Genomic DNA, 14,081 nt, shown 5'->3' on the forward strand with positions numbered 1-14,081 from the left:
TTGTTTCTTAGAGTTAACTCTGTTTTCTGAGTCACAATCTTTCATTCATCTAAAGCATCCTGAATTCCTCCTATCTACTCTCCCATTTACATGTACTCCTTCTGTGCCAAATGAAATCCCAAGGCTAAGCCGTTTTAGAAGAATCAAGCTGTTTGAAAATACTTTGTTGGCATCTGTGTTTTCATTGATGTCATCCAGTTTTTTCTCTGTCACCACCCAAGTGAAGATTATAGCCCATTTCCTTTAGTTTCTTAAGAGAGACTACCACACGTTTATAAAAATAGGCATAGCCTGAGTCTCTAACACTCTCAAGCATAATTACGGGGTAGTGGTAATTAGGGTTTCAGGAGAATGTAAAGGCCGAAGAAACTTGTGATTTCAAACAATAGGTTCAATTCCTTGGCCCTGATGCACGACAAATCTAATGATTCCAAGCTGGAAAACTCTCTGGCTGTGAAACACAATGCAAAATGGCCAACAGGGATGATTTCAGGTAAGTCTTTAAAAGAGCTAATAAAACTGGAATGATCAAAGGCACGTGTGTTTCAAGTGTAGTGAAATCTGTGGCCAAAACTGATGGGCCCTGGACCCACAAAAGTTTTTGTTGTATGACTTTGACCTCCAAATTCTACTTTTTGTCTTTATTTCCTAGGTTCCCAGTCTATTACATCAAATATTAGGGGTTTAGACACCTCAGGGAATGAGTGAAAAGGCAGAGAAAGGTTAAGTGTATTACTGGATAGTATTATTCCACACAAACATAAAGAAGGGTCAAATAAGTACCCTCATCTAATGGGTGATATTTACCCAATATCGTTAGCTATGAAGAATAATGAATATAAAGCAGGAACAATATATAATACTGCCCATTTAGCAGCTATAAAGTGCTAATTAAATGCATGAGATTATTATCAATTATTTTAAGAGATCATTATAGTTCACTTACAGTAAACCCTCATAATCTAAGTACTTTGTCGTTCATTTCTCTTATAAAATTTAAGACATTTTAATATAAACATGCATTATATTTAGGAAAACATATTAAATTTATGAATTGTTATCTATAAATTTCCTGCATTATACCATTTACTTTTTCTATACTGACTCTTTCACATTACAAGAAGATAAATAGTAATGTAAAGTCACCTGTTCTGTTTCCCACATTTGATTTTTACATGTAACATTCTAATTAGGATTTTATTTAGTGTGTGACATGAAGTAAAGATGTGTCTTTTGACATCAAATAATCAAGCAATAATCACAGAACCATTTAAAAATTTATTTTTCTTTCTGACTTAATATATGAACTCTACTATATATTAAATTCTTATATATGTATGACATACATAGGCTGATTCTGTTTTTCAATACTGTACTATTAACATTAATCCTTTTTTATTATCACATTAGTGCAGAGTTTCTCAAACTCAGAACTACTGGCATTAAAAGCCAGATAATTGTTTGTTTTGTGGGCTGAACTATACATTGCAGGATGTTTAGCAGCATCTAACCTCTATCCATTAGATACTAACAGCAGCTTCCCACCTCTCCCCACTGGGATAACAAAATATGTCTTTAAGCACTGCTAAGTGTCCTCTGATGAGGAGTGGCAAAATCACCGTTGTCTGAGAATCATTACATTAGTACAACACCACCTAAATATCTGTATGTTTACTTTTTAGTAACTAACAGCACAAGTCCATTTTCATTAATCTTCTTAACAATTTTTTCTGGTCTAGGTTCATCCTTTTAGATAACTGAATGAATTATTTTTATCCTCCTGAAGTGCTCAGTCTGGCCATGATTGTGTGGCAGACCTACCTTTTCAAAATTATTGTGAGTTATTATGAAGAAGAAAAATGTACACCAGGCATGGAAAATCACTACTATGTGAATGCTCGATAGAATTAATTGGGAAGGTTTAGAACTTTTTATGCTATGAATTTCCTGTTATAAATCTGTTTTCTAATACATTTCTGTTGGGGGAATGAATTCTTAAGATCTTTTTACTTTTTTTTTTTTTTTAACATTAGGTCTCACTCTGTCACCCAGGTTGGAGTGCAGTGGCATGATCTCTGCTCACTGCAACCTCCGCCTCCCAGGCTCAAGAGATCCTCCCACCTCAGCCTCCCAAGTAACTGGGACAACAGGTGCACACCACCACATCCAGCTAAGTTTTGTAATTTTGGTAGAGACAGGGTTCTGCCATGTTGCCCGGGCTGGTCTCAACTCCTGAGCTCAAGCATGCTGCCTGCCTTGGCCTCTAAAAGTACTGGGATTACAGGCCTGAGCCACCATGCCCCGCTGCCTTTTTAAAGTTATTGAGCTATTCTGGCTTTCCTTTACTTTGAGTGTTGGTAGATTGACATTTTTCTATTCTAGAAAATTATTTATTTATAATAAATTTAATTATTGATCTAAATAGAGAAATCACTTAAAATGAGAATAAATTGCATTATGCTTATCCAAATATATACCATTCTTTTATTTTTTTGTGTCATATCTTTACAGTGTTAAAATTACTTTTCAAATTGAAAAGTTCATGTGAGATTACTATAACATTAACCAAAAAAGGCCAAAATGGATATAAAAATAAGTGTACTCTGTGAGACATAAATACTTACTGTATATGCTAAATTACTGAGATCTTAATAAATGATGTAACTGAATAATTAAACATCATTGATGCCTCAAGATTTTAACACTGATTCTATTGGTCTCACAGTTCCAATTATGAAAATACAGAAATATAAATCTGTCATATTAGGATAATGTGTTATGCAAGTTACATTTTTTCCTAAATGAAGTTTCAGCTTGTATCATTTGATTCTTTATTTACATTTAAGAAAGGTACCGAGGAGAAGCCTGCTAGAAATACTGTATCTTCTGGGACCTGGGTGCAGTGGCTCATGCCTGTAATCCCAGTACTTTGGGAGGCTGAGGCAGGTGGATCACGAGCTCAGGAGTTCAAGATCAGCCTGGCCAAGTTGCTGAAACCCCACCTCTACTAAAAACACAAAAATTAGCTGGGCATGATGGCAGGCACCTGTAATCCCAGCTACTCGGGAGCCTGCGACAGGGAATTGCTTGAACCAGGAGGTGGCAGTTGCAGTGAGCTGAGATCATGCCGCTGCACTCCAGCAGGGTGACAGAGCAACACTCAATCTCAAAAAAAAAAAAGAAATATTATTTCTTCTGGCTTAAGCCAACTTAAATCGGCAGAAGGGGCTGCCAGCCTTCTTAATGTAATTTAGCTTAGAAGAGCAGCAACTTTTTTGGCTAGTCATAGCTCTATCTTAAGTTCATTATACCGTTTATACTATTCTCTTAATTATTTATACATTTAACATGTGATCCTTGATATGAATTTTCATATGCAAGTAAAAAGGAAGAGCAAAGAAGTGGTTGATATGTGGTGAAACAAACATCAACCATATTAACATTTACTTCCAATATTTTGGCAGTTTTTGATAATAGACTGATAATAAATGTGCCTTGTTAAGAACAAAAAGATATAATTTTATACATGATAAAATAATATATAAATCAAGAAAGGAAATTTCTTTTTAAGTGTTCTTGTATTGTCTAAGAGGAAAATAAAGGTGTTCATTAACTTTAGAGTTTGATTAGGTAAGCATCCATATTGTAATTTCTAAAGTAAATACTAAGAAAATGTAAACAAAGTTTATAACTTCCAAACAAGAAAGGGAGGGGAAATGGATGCCAAAAGAGGTCAAATCCATCTAATAAGGCAGAAAAGGTGAAAAAAAATGAAATATAGAACAGACAGAAGAAATGAAAAGCGCAAAAATGTATGGTGCATTTAAATGCAAATACAGCGATAACAATATGAAATATTAAAGTCCTAAATAAATTATATTTTCACACTTTAGTTTTAAAAAGTTCAACTAGGGCTGGGTGAGATGGCTCATGCCTGTAATCCTAGCTCTTTGGGAGGCCAAGGAGAGTGGATTGCTTGAGCCCAGGAGTTTGAGACCGGCTTGGGCAACAGCGAAACTCCAGCTCTACAAGAAATACCAAAGTTAGTCAGGCATGGTGGTGCATGCCACCTACTTGTAGAGTGGAGGTGGGAGGATTGCTTGAGCCTGGGAGATCGAGGCTGCAGTGAGCCATCTTCGCTCCACTGCACTCCAGCCTGGGTGACAAACAGAGATCCTGTCTCAAAAAAGAAAAAAAAAAAGGTCCAACTAACATATGCACCGGGCGCGGTGGCTCACGCCTGTAATCTCAGCACTTTGGGAGGTCGAGGCGGGCGGATCACAAGATCAGGAGATCGAGACTATCCTGGCTAACACGGTGAAACCCCGTCTCTACTAAAAATACCAAAAAAAAAAAAAAAAAAAAAAAAAAGAGCCGGGTGTGGTGGCGGGCGCCTGCTGTAGCTCAGCTACTCGAGAGGCTGAGGTAGGAGAATCGCTTGAACCCAGGAGGTGGGGGTTGCAGTGAGCCGAGATCGCACCACTGCACCCCAAGGAAGTAGATCTGAAACAGGGATTTCTGGGAATACCTCTTAATATTACCAAATCCACAGTGAGTTGGTTGTTACTTAAGGTGTCCAGTAGATGGTGCCAAAGTAATATTCATAGATGATTAGGCGGTTTCACAGGCTGGTCCAAGACGAATATTATTAGTTCCTTCCTTCTTTGCCTTGGAAAGGTGAAGTCTGCATTTGCAATTGCTAATGCCAGCTGGACAGCCCCTGCCTATATATTGAAACTGGATGGTATTGCTTGTTTTACTTTTGGTATCGAAAGAATAAAGGTCAAACCATTATCTTACAGCTTTTATAGCCCTTTACTGATATAGTTTTTATGGAATCATAAAATAAACATATTCTGAAATTAAATCACAAAGTGTTGTGAACATGAGGGTAATAATTTACAGTCATATATCATGTTTTAAATTTTAGAGTCTATTTGAAAGGTGTGCTGTATTTTAAATCAACACTACATACAGTATTTTTTCCTAGGGTTAGCCTTTAATCCTAAACAAGAACGCTTGTTAAGCCCTGTTTGACCTTTTATAGAGAATGTTCCATCACCTGAATAGTCAAGACACTGTAAAGGATTTTCTTTTAAACTTGCAAAGCTATAGATAATCAAAAGCATTTTCTAAGCAAAGTAGAGGAAAAGTCATAACATAAAAGGATTTAATTGATTTTGGTAAATGATTGAGAGCATACTCTGGAGAGAAAAAAATCTTGGTTCCAATGCTTGCTCTGTATGATTTGGGACAAAGTTCTTAGATTTTATTCTGAACCTTTGTTTCCTCAGCTGTATAATGGAAATAATAATGGTTTCTTCTTCATAGCTTTGCTCTAACGTGAGTACAAATAAATCACTGGGAATATGCTTAGCATTTAAGTCCTAAATAAATACTAACAATATTAATTACATTATCATTATTTGACCAATGTTGAACTTTGTGAACTCATGTCTAAAACTTTGTGAGCTCATGTCTAAAATATCAAAATTTTAATGTGTAATTTGGACTTTCCATCTACAGTAAATTTGTCCTTTTTCTTTTTAAAATATTTATGGACACCTTTTTTTTATAGATTGCAACGTTATCTGCCATTTAAATAGCATGACACTAAGAGGATATTTAATTAAATTTAAATGGATTTCAATTAATCAGGATTTAATTTGTTAGACAATTTACTCATTCTTTTCTCTGAATGAGACATTCTGGTTCACTAGACCAATATTTATATTCTTGAAAACTGAAATATAGTTGCAAATTTTGTATTAAAATATGATAAATATTTTAGAACTCACACCTCATGGATTTCAAATAAGGTATCCTACAATATAGTTCCCTTAATTCTGTAGCTACAATCAGATATGTGTTTTGTTCCAGTTCTAAAAGTTTGCTAATGCCAACTTTTTTTTTTTTTTTTTTTTTTTTTTTTGAGACAGTTTCGCTCTTGTTGCCCAGGTTGGAGTACAATGGCTCGATCTCAGCTCACTGCAACCTCCCCCTCCTGGGTTCAAGGGATTCTCCTGCCTCAGCCTTCCGAGTAGCTAGTATTACAGGCATGTGCCACTATGCCCAGCTAATTTTGTATTTTTAGTATAGACGGGGTTTCCCCATGTTGGTCAGGCTGGTCTCAAACTCCTGACCTCAGGTCATCCGCCCACCTCAGCCTCCCAAAGTGCTGGGATTACAGGTCATACCAACTTTAATGAGACCACTGAAAAGTAATTCTCTCTTCCCAACAATTTCATTTACGGAGGTTGCTGCACCTGTGCTACATTGAGAACACATCACTAAAGCCTTGACAACTTTGAGACAGCCAATTAAAAAGGGTTCCCCAGAGACTCTTCAACCGGCCTGAGCACTGCGAGGACAGGGTGCAGTCTTGGGCGTTTCCTGCCATTTGCAGTGGAGAGGAGGCTGACCCTTCCTGTTTCTGTGGGATTCTATTTGTGAGATGGCGCCTGTTAAGAGGAACCCCTTTCGCTTTACTATGCTGTTTTCCTTTTTCCTTTTCACGTAAATTCCATAATTACCTTACCCTTCAAAGTGTCTGAGAGCCTAATGTTTCCTGGTCATGTGACAAGAACCCAGTTTTTAGCTGAAATAAGGAGAAAGTCCTGCAACAATTCAAATTTGGCTATATCAAAAAGATATCAATACTAAAATTAAAATACACACGTACCATAGCCCTACACTGTATGCTTAAAATGATTTAAAATTTGTTGGAAAAAAATAATTTTGCAAGACTATGCAATAATATTGTGAAAAAAACAAATACACAAAAACTATGAGTTTAGTAAGTATAGTCTAACAAAAAATTAAACATTTTGATGCGATAATCATTGAAATTTTATTTATTATAATGACATAAAATTATATCAATGAAAAAATAGAAGCTTCAGAAATAGACACAGGGATTATGATTATTTAGACTATAAGGACATACATATTAAATGTTGGTGAACTGAATAATATTTAATCAATAATGCGATAAATGTGTTGTTAGAAGAGGCTAGATGCACACATTTTGACATATTTAAAAATAAATTCTTGAAAGATTAAAAGGGCAATCTTTTTTAAATCAAATCTTAAAAAACCAACCCTTTCAAAAATTCTGCAAGATTTTTAGTACTATTTGCATAGTATAACTGGGAAAGTTTATCTGAAAAAGGTTAAATGAACTTCCAGGGTCACAAAGTTAGTTAGCAGAAGAGCAAGGAATTAAATACAAATTCATTTGAATATAAAACCTATAATTGTTCATTAAAATTCTATATAAATTACTTAGGAGAGTTCTCAGCATGTTTTGGACTAGATAACCTTATTATTAGTGGTGGTGATGTCATCATCACTATCTTTATTGCCCATATGGCAGGAAGACAATTGTGAAGTTATGTGAAATAAATTTATCAATTTATAAATAAATAACATCCGGGGACAATGTAGGTTAGTAGTTGCTTTTGGATAATGTTGCCAAAGGTTAACCATTAAAATGCTGAAACCTCCTAAACTAGTAATTATTTGTAATTCATTTCAAGGTAATAAAAAGAAGTGAGTAAAAACACTTTTTGCACAAAGAAGCTTATGTGATAGTAAAAATGTGGAAACAATAAGATGTTGAATAATTGACATTATTTTATTGGTTAAAAATAAAATAATGGTTATTTTATTAAAAATAAAATATTGGTTATTTTAAATGATAATTATGGGGAGAATGCAGAAAAACTAAACATGGAAAAAATAAATGTAAACATGGTAAAATTGTAATTAAATACAATACTAGAGCTTATTTAAAAACTGGAGCATAGAAAATTGCACATAGAGTTGTCATGGGGTGGAGGTGAGAATAGAGGTTAGGTGATTTTTTTCTTTGCTCTTTTTAATGTTTTTACATTTTTTTAATTCATAAAAATAGGAGGTAATACATTTAGGCAATTTGCTTAATATATCCATGGACATAATTATAATTTCTAAATATAAATGTAAGTATATTTGACTAAGATCAAAATAATTGGAGCTTTAATTAATTGTTTCAGCTATTTCAAAGAGAGAAATTCAACATATTAAATAATACAGGTTTTCAGATTTCTCTTTCTTTTTGTCCAAATTTGGACAGTATTTTTAATCCCTAAATTAATTTCCAATTAATAATCATTGGAAGGAGAAACCATATCTGTACTTTTATAGGAATCTACTCTAATGAAGGCTAATCACTTTGGTAGTCTTTGAAGAATTTAAAGACTTTTCTGACTTCTCTCTCTGTTCATTAATGTGCCATTTTGAAAGCCAAATTAATGAAACTCTTCCTTGTATAGCTCATCCTTATCCCATAAATTCATCTAGTTAATGTTAATGGGAAGATAATGACTACATTCTTGTGCCATAACCACCACCCTTGCTTTAATATATAAAGATTGATGGTGAGTTGAAGTATGAGAACATTGGTGAACGAGGGGGCTGAAAATGAGATTAAAATTGTGCACCAACCTGTTGTGACCCCTTTTTAAACCTTTAAAATATACATGATTTTATTGTGTCTACTTCTAGGTACTTAAAAGATATTAGCCTTAATTTGAAATGCTTTTTTTAATGATAAGACTCCTCTGCCAATCTTTATCCTTGACTAAATTCCATCTGCTGTTCCTAATACTATAATTCATTGGATCTAAGATGTCACTGATTGTAAGACTTATCATTGTTTCACGGACTACTAAGAAAAAAAAATACTACAAGTTAAACTATAACCAACAATGTTTTCTTATCTATGAGATGTGTTATTTAGAGCACTTGTTTAGACTTCGGTCAGGATAAAACTTCTGTTTAAAGTCTAAACAAGCACTGTTGTCTTGGAGTTCTTCCAAATTCTAACACCTGTTCTGCAAGTTTCAATGCCAAGGTTTCCTTGAATATTACCAGATAACTATGTGTCTTGCTCCTCTTCTCTCTCAGGTGTTTGCTTAAACACACTGAAGGAATTCAGAACATGACACCCGATGATATGCTGCTTTGGTATATGAATTATTTTTAGCTGAAGGCTCTTGAAAAACAGCAAAGGCAGGGAGAAAGATTTGCTGAACTCCATCTTTCTAAGGACAAATGCTCCATGTGAAACAATTGTCATCAATAGCTTCTCTAGGAGTTTCATCAAGCAGGAAAGATGGACTCATCACAGGAGAGGGGACTAGAAGTTGACACCACTCCCAGACAAACTTTTTCACAAACTTTCATATTTCCCAGCCCTTCTTCTTTTACTCATCTTTCCAAAAAATTATTTCCTCTTCCCTAAGTTGTCTAAGCAACCCTCTATTTCCCTATATTTCTATATATTATATCCCTCTGCATATGGTATATGTGCTCCAGAATCTCACTGCTTTTTTGGGGGATATTCACTTCTTTCTCTGCAATGTCCCTGCATACATAACACTAAAAACTAAGAAATGTGCATTTCTTTTCTCCTGTTAACCTTCCCATTGTCAGTTTATTTCACAGCCTGAGCTATCAAACCTACGAGGGTAAAGAGGGAAAGTCTTTCCTCCCTCTAACTCTTTTTTCAGTGGGTCCTTCCCTGACCACCATATACAAATTGCAGCAACATTACCCGTATTCCCATCCCTCTCCTCATTATTCTTCTTAACCCCGCTTATTGCCATGTGACATCAAAACCTTTCATTATTTAGGTGGTGTATTGTCTGTTTCCCAAAACACACTAGAATGTATATTTTATGTTGAGGGATTTTTCTTCCTCTTTTTTCCTTCCAGCACTTCCCGCAATGCCTACCCCTTATATAATAGGAATGCAATAAATACATGATGGGTAAATAAGTGACTATTCACCTAAACAACAGAAAGTTTAGAAAAGGGCTTCCAGTTCACAGTAATCTCCTTCCCCTCGAAAGACAGACTACTCATACTGAGAAAATTTATCTTTCTCATAACCCTGTTCTATGCTGACACTTTTAGTTGACATGGTCTTTTCATAGCTGTGTTAATATTGATACACACACAAGTTGCCACAGCTCTTGGGCTTTGGGTGCACCATTTTTTTTCCATTCTAAGTAAATCGATGGTAAAACTACTTCCGGTCAGCTCTGGGATTATCAGCCATATGACTCTTTTCAAGTTGTTTAATTTCTGAAAAACTCATGGGTTTGTTTGTATGGACTCAATTCAACACTAAATACAAATAGCATAATGTAACATCTGACACATAAATGCAGTATAAATATTAACGATTATTAAGTTTTAATCTTAAAATCCTCAGGACTCTGTTCTAGCATTCTACATTAGTTTGATCAAAACATTCAAGTCTATCTGAAATGCATTATGTACAGAAATGACAGATTCCTGAGACATGGCTCAATACACATTCGTTTAAACAGAATAAATGTGAAATTTACCCCATTGATGTCTCCCTGGAAACTAAATAATTCAGAAGGTGGTGGAGAAAGATAGATGGAGGAATAAAGAATACAGCCCTGCTCCAGGTGTAGAAATATTTATTCATGGACATATTACATATTTTCAAATAATTTACACTCTAGAAAGAATGAACAAACAAACATGAAAGTGTTTAGACTTCTGAATGTGTTGTTCCTGTACCTGAAATGGCTTGCCTTCAACTCTTCTACGGCCAGTTTATTCATCATGAGGCAAAGGGAGAGTATCAGGTTGGCATAGTGGAAAAATAAACACAAAGATCCTCGAGTCAAGTAAATCTGATGCTATTCTCTGGCTTTTATTCCAATTTTAATGTTGGCAAAGTCACTGTCTGTGACATGGTAGATACGAAATAAACCCTGAGCACCCTGCAGTCTTTTCTACTAGTACTTTGACTTTCGTTTCTCTAGTGCTGGTTTTTAGCTCTTATAACGCAGTCAGCAACAGTGCAACTTTCACCTGCTTGTAATAGACAGAAGCGTGACTTTGTGACTTTTGCTAATGTTCTTCTAACTCTATTTTACTATCAGCTCTCATCTCAGGAGGACCGGGGAAAGAAAAACTTGGTGATTTTTCCCAACCTTGACAGATCTTGAGGTGTGAACTTCACAGAGAGAAGCTTGTGCATATTTACCAGAAACAAACCAAAAAGTTAATTTTAAAAACGTTTGATTCTCCCTGTGGAAATCAACACCTGCCCTTTCACTGCTTAATGTCATTACTATGATGAGTTTGGAAGTTCTGAAGGGATCCAGCTATGCTTACCACTAGGAAAAAATGTGGTAGCCATGTTTTATAGAGAGTAAAGCTGTCAACCCCAAATGACAGACCTGCATGTTGATTTCCCATAAGACCCTCTCTATGTCCAGTAAAAGAGAGCCAAGTCTCCCTTTAACAGGCAGCACTCTTAGCAGAGACAGCTGACTATTGCCTGGTTTGTCACTCCAAGGGCGTATTTGAATTACAATCTGTTGACTGATTGTTTAAATATAACTCATAAAAGTTTATCCTCCTTGAGACATTCAGTACTTTGACCCTGACCTCAGTTCTCTATCACTTTCCTAGCCTCAGCTTTTTCTCTATCCAAACAAAATGACCTCAGTGACAGACACCTTCGTGACCATTTTCGATTTACAGATCCTCTGTGTTAAGTCCAATCATTTCTTTTTCCACTTTTGCTCCCATGTTTAAAGCATATCTAGGACGACAGCCTTAGAGTTATGCCCACTTGCTGTGCTTCACATTTATGGTTTCCAGCCTCAGCTGAGCCTTAATCTCTATACCTTTTAAGACATGGCTAGGGTCAGGCGTGGTGGCTCATGACTGTAATCCCAGTACTTTGGGATGCTGAGGCAGGTGAATCACCTGAGGTCAGGAGTTCGAGACCAGCCTGATCAACATGGAGAAACCTCATCTCTTCTAAAAAAAAAAACAAAATTAGCCAGGAGTGGTGGTGCATGCCTGTAATCCCAGCTACTTGGGAGGCTGAGGCAGAAGAATCACTTGAACCCAGGAGGCAGAGGTTGCGGCAAGCCAGGATCACACCGTTGCACTCAGCCTTCGCAACAAGAGCAAAACTCTGTCTCGACAACAACAACAACAAAGATATGGCTCTAAATAACGATTGCAGTGTTCACGGTGTCTACACAACACGTCAGGGTCTGCGCCCTGCATTTCACATGAAGTATCTTTGTTGGCGCTTTGGATGCCCTATAAGGTAAAAAGGAGGCTGAGGAAAGTGAGGCAAAGAAACAAGAAGCTACAACATTTGTCCTGTTTTATACAGGTAGAAAATGCCAATGGAGTTGCAATCTCTGGTTTCTCTCACACCCACGCCCCTGCTTACAATCAAGCCCTCCATCAGCTCTTTCCTCTCTATGCTAAGACAGTTGCCAAAGTGTGGGGGTGGAGGTTCTGGCAAAAAATTCTTAAAGCATGTGTTGAAGAATTATGTATGTATTTAAAAGCACATCAGCCTAATGGAGAAATCTCAGTTAACATTTATTTTTGTCTACTTTTATAACTAATGCACGATGGCTGTAGAAAATTTTGAAAATGCGTAAAAATATGCATATATAAAGAAAATGATTCATAATCTCCCTACCCAGAGGGGATGACTATTAACATCATGTTAAATAATTTAACATCTTTAAATAATTTGACATTTTTAAACAAAAGCCACTTATTTATATAATTGATATATAAGTATAACATATACATATACACAGATATTTGGAAGATATTTATAAGTCAGAGAACTAACATTTCCAACTACCAATAAATGATGCTACAAAATTATGAAAGAATAAAATATCCACTCAAAAGGCAAGATAAACCAACGGTGTTAATAATAATAAAGCACGAAAGATTACCAATATGGTTTCAGATTCCACATTGTAAATACTTTTAAGAAGCTACAAAGTTTTGGTGTTATCTCAAGGAAAAGTATGCAGAATTACCTGAAAACTGATTGAAGTTGTCTACCTCTTCCAAATGCACATGCATATAAATGCAAACTGTCTTCATCTACTTCAATCAAAAAAAATTTTCTCAAAGGATTGAATAAAGAAGCAGGTATAAGAGACCAGCTGTCTTCTACTAAACCAGACATTAAAATGTTAAATTATATTAAAACATAAATGTTAGAATGATATCAAACCTTAAGTTTTGGAAAATACAGATTTTTTAAAATAAGTAATATATCTTTTATGAGAACATGAAATAGGTTTATTGTCGTTATCTTTAAATAAATTGACAAATAAATATATTTTATTTTAAATTTAAATTTCTAATTTGATAAATATAAGTAGATGGAGCATACATAAACTAAAGTTAATTGAATCCTCAACAATTTTGAAAAATATTAAAGGTCCTACATTCAAAACCTTTGAGAACTATGATCTAACAGAAATGTACTTGCCAGTCCTCAGAGGGAGGTGTTTATCACAGTACCGACTGCAGCATTAGCCTACATATTGATACAGTGTGACTAGACAAGTAATAATCATAATAATTTATGCAGTATTTACCACATCCCCTTGTTGTTCTAAATGTTTTGTTTATTATATGATTAAGTCGTGTAATTGTTACAACAAACTTATGAGGAAGGCATGACTATTACTTTTATTTTATAGATAAGAAAGTGAGCCCTGAGATGTTCATAACTTTCTGGTAAATAGTGGAGGCCACAGTTTAAGCCCAGAGCCTTATATCAGAGTCTACGTACTTAATCATTGTGCTATGGGAGTTCCTCTGAAATGTGGTATTTGAATGGAACCCAAAGCCGCATGAAACAGTAGGTGAGGACTGCCTAGCCTTGCATGGGTAGATGCCTTACAGATAATGTTTTTAAAAACCTGGGAAGAGGGAGGTGTTTTGCATTGTTGAAATAAAGAGATGATCAACGTATGTCACAAATCAGTTTATTGCTATATACTGTGGTTTGAATGTCTGTCCCTACCAAAATTCATGTTGAAATCAAATAGCCACTTTATCAGTATTAAGAAGTGGTATCTTCAAAAGGGTTTAGGCAGTGAGGGTTGGGTAGAATTCATGTCATTATAAAAGGGCAAGTTTTACCCCATTTTGTCTTCTTTCCTCCTGCCTTCCACCATATGAAAACATGGTGTTCCTCCCTCCGGAGG

Source organism: Aotus nancymaae, unplaced genomic scaffold, assembly GCF_030222135.1.
Source record: "Aotus nancymaae isolate 86718 unplaced genomic scaffold, 86718_ANA_hifiasm-v0.15.2.pri h1tg000022l_1, whole genome shotgun sequence".
Taxonomy (NCBI): Eukaryota; Metazoa; Chordata; class Mammalia; order Primates; family Aotidae; genus Aotus; species Aotus nancymaae.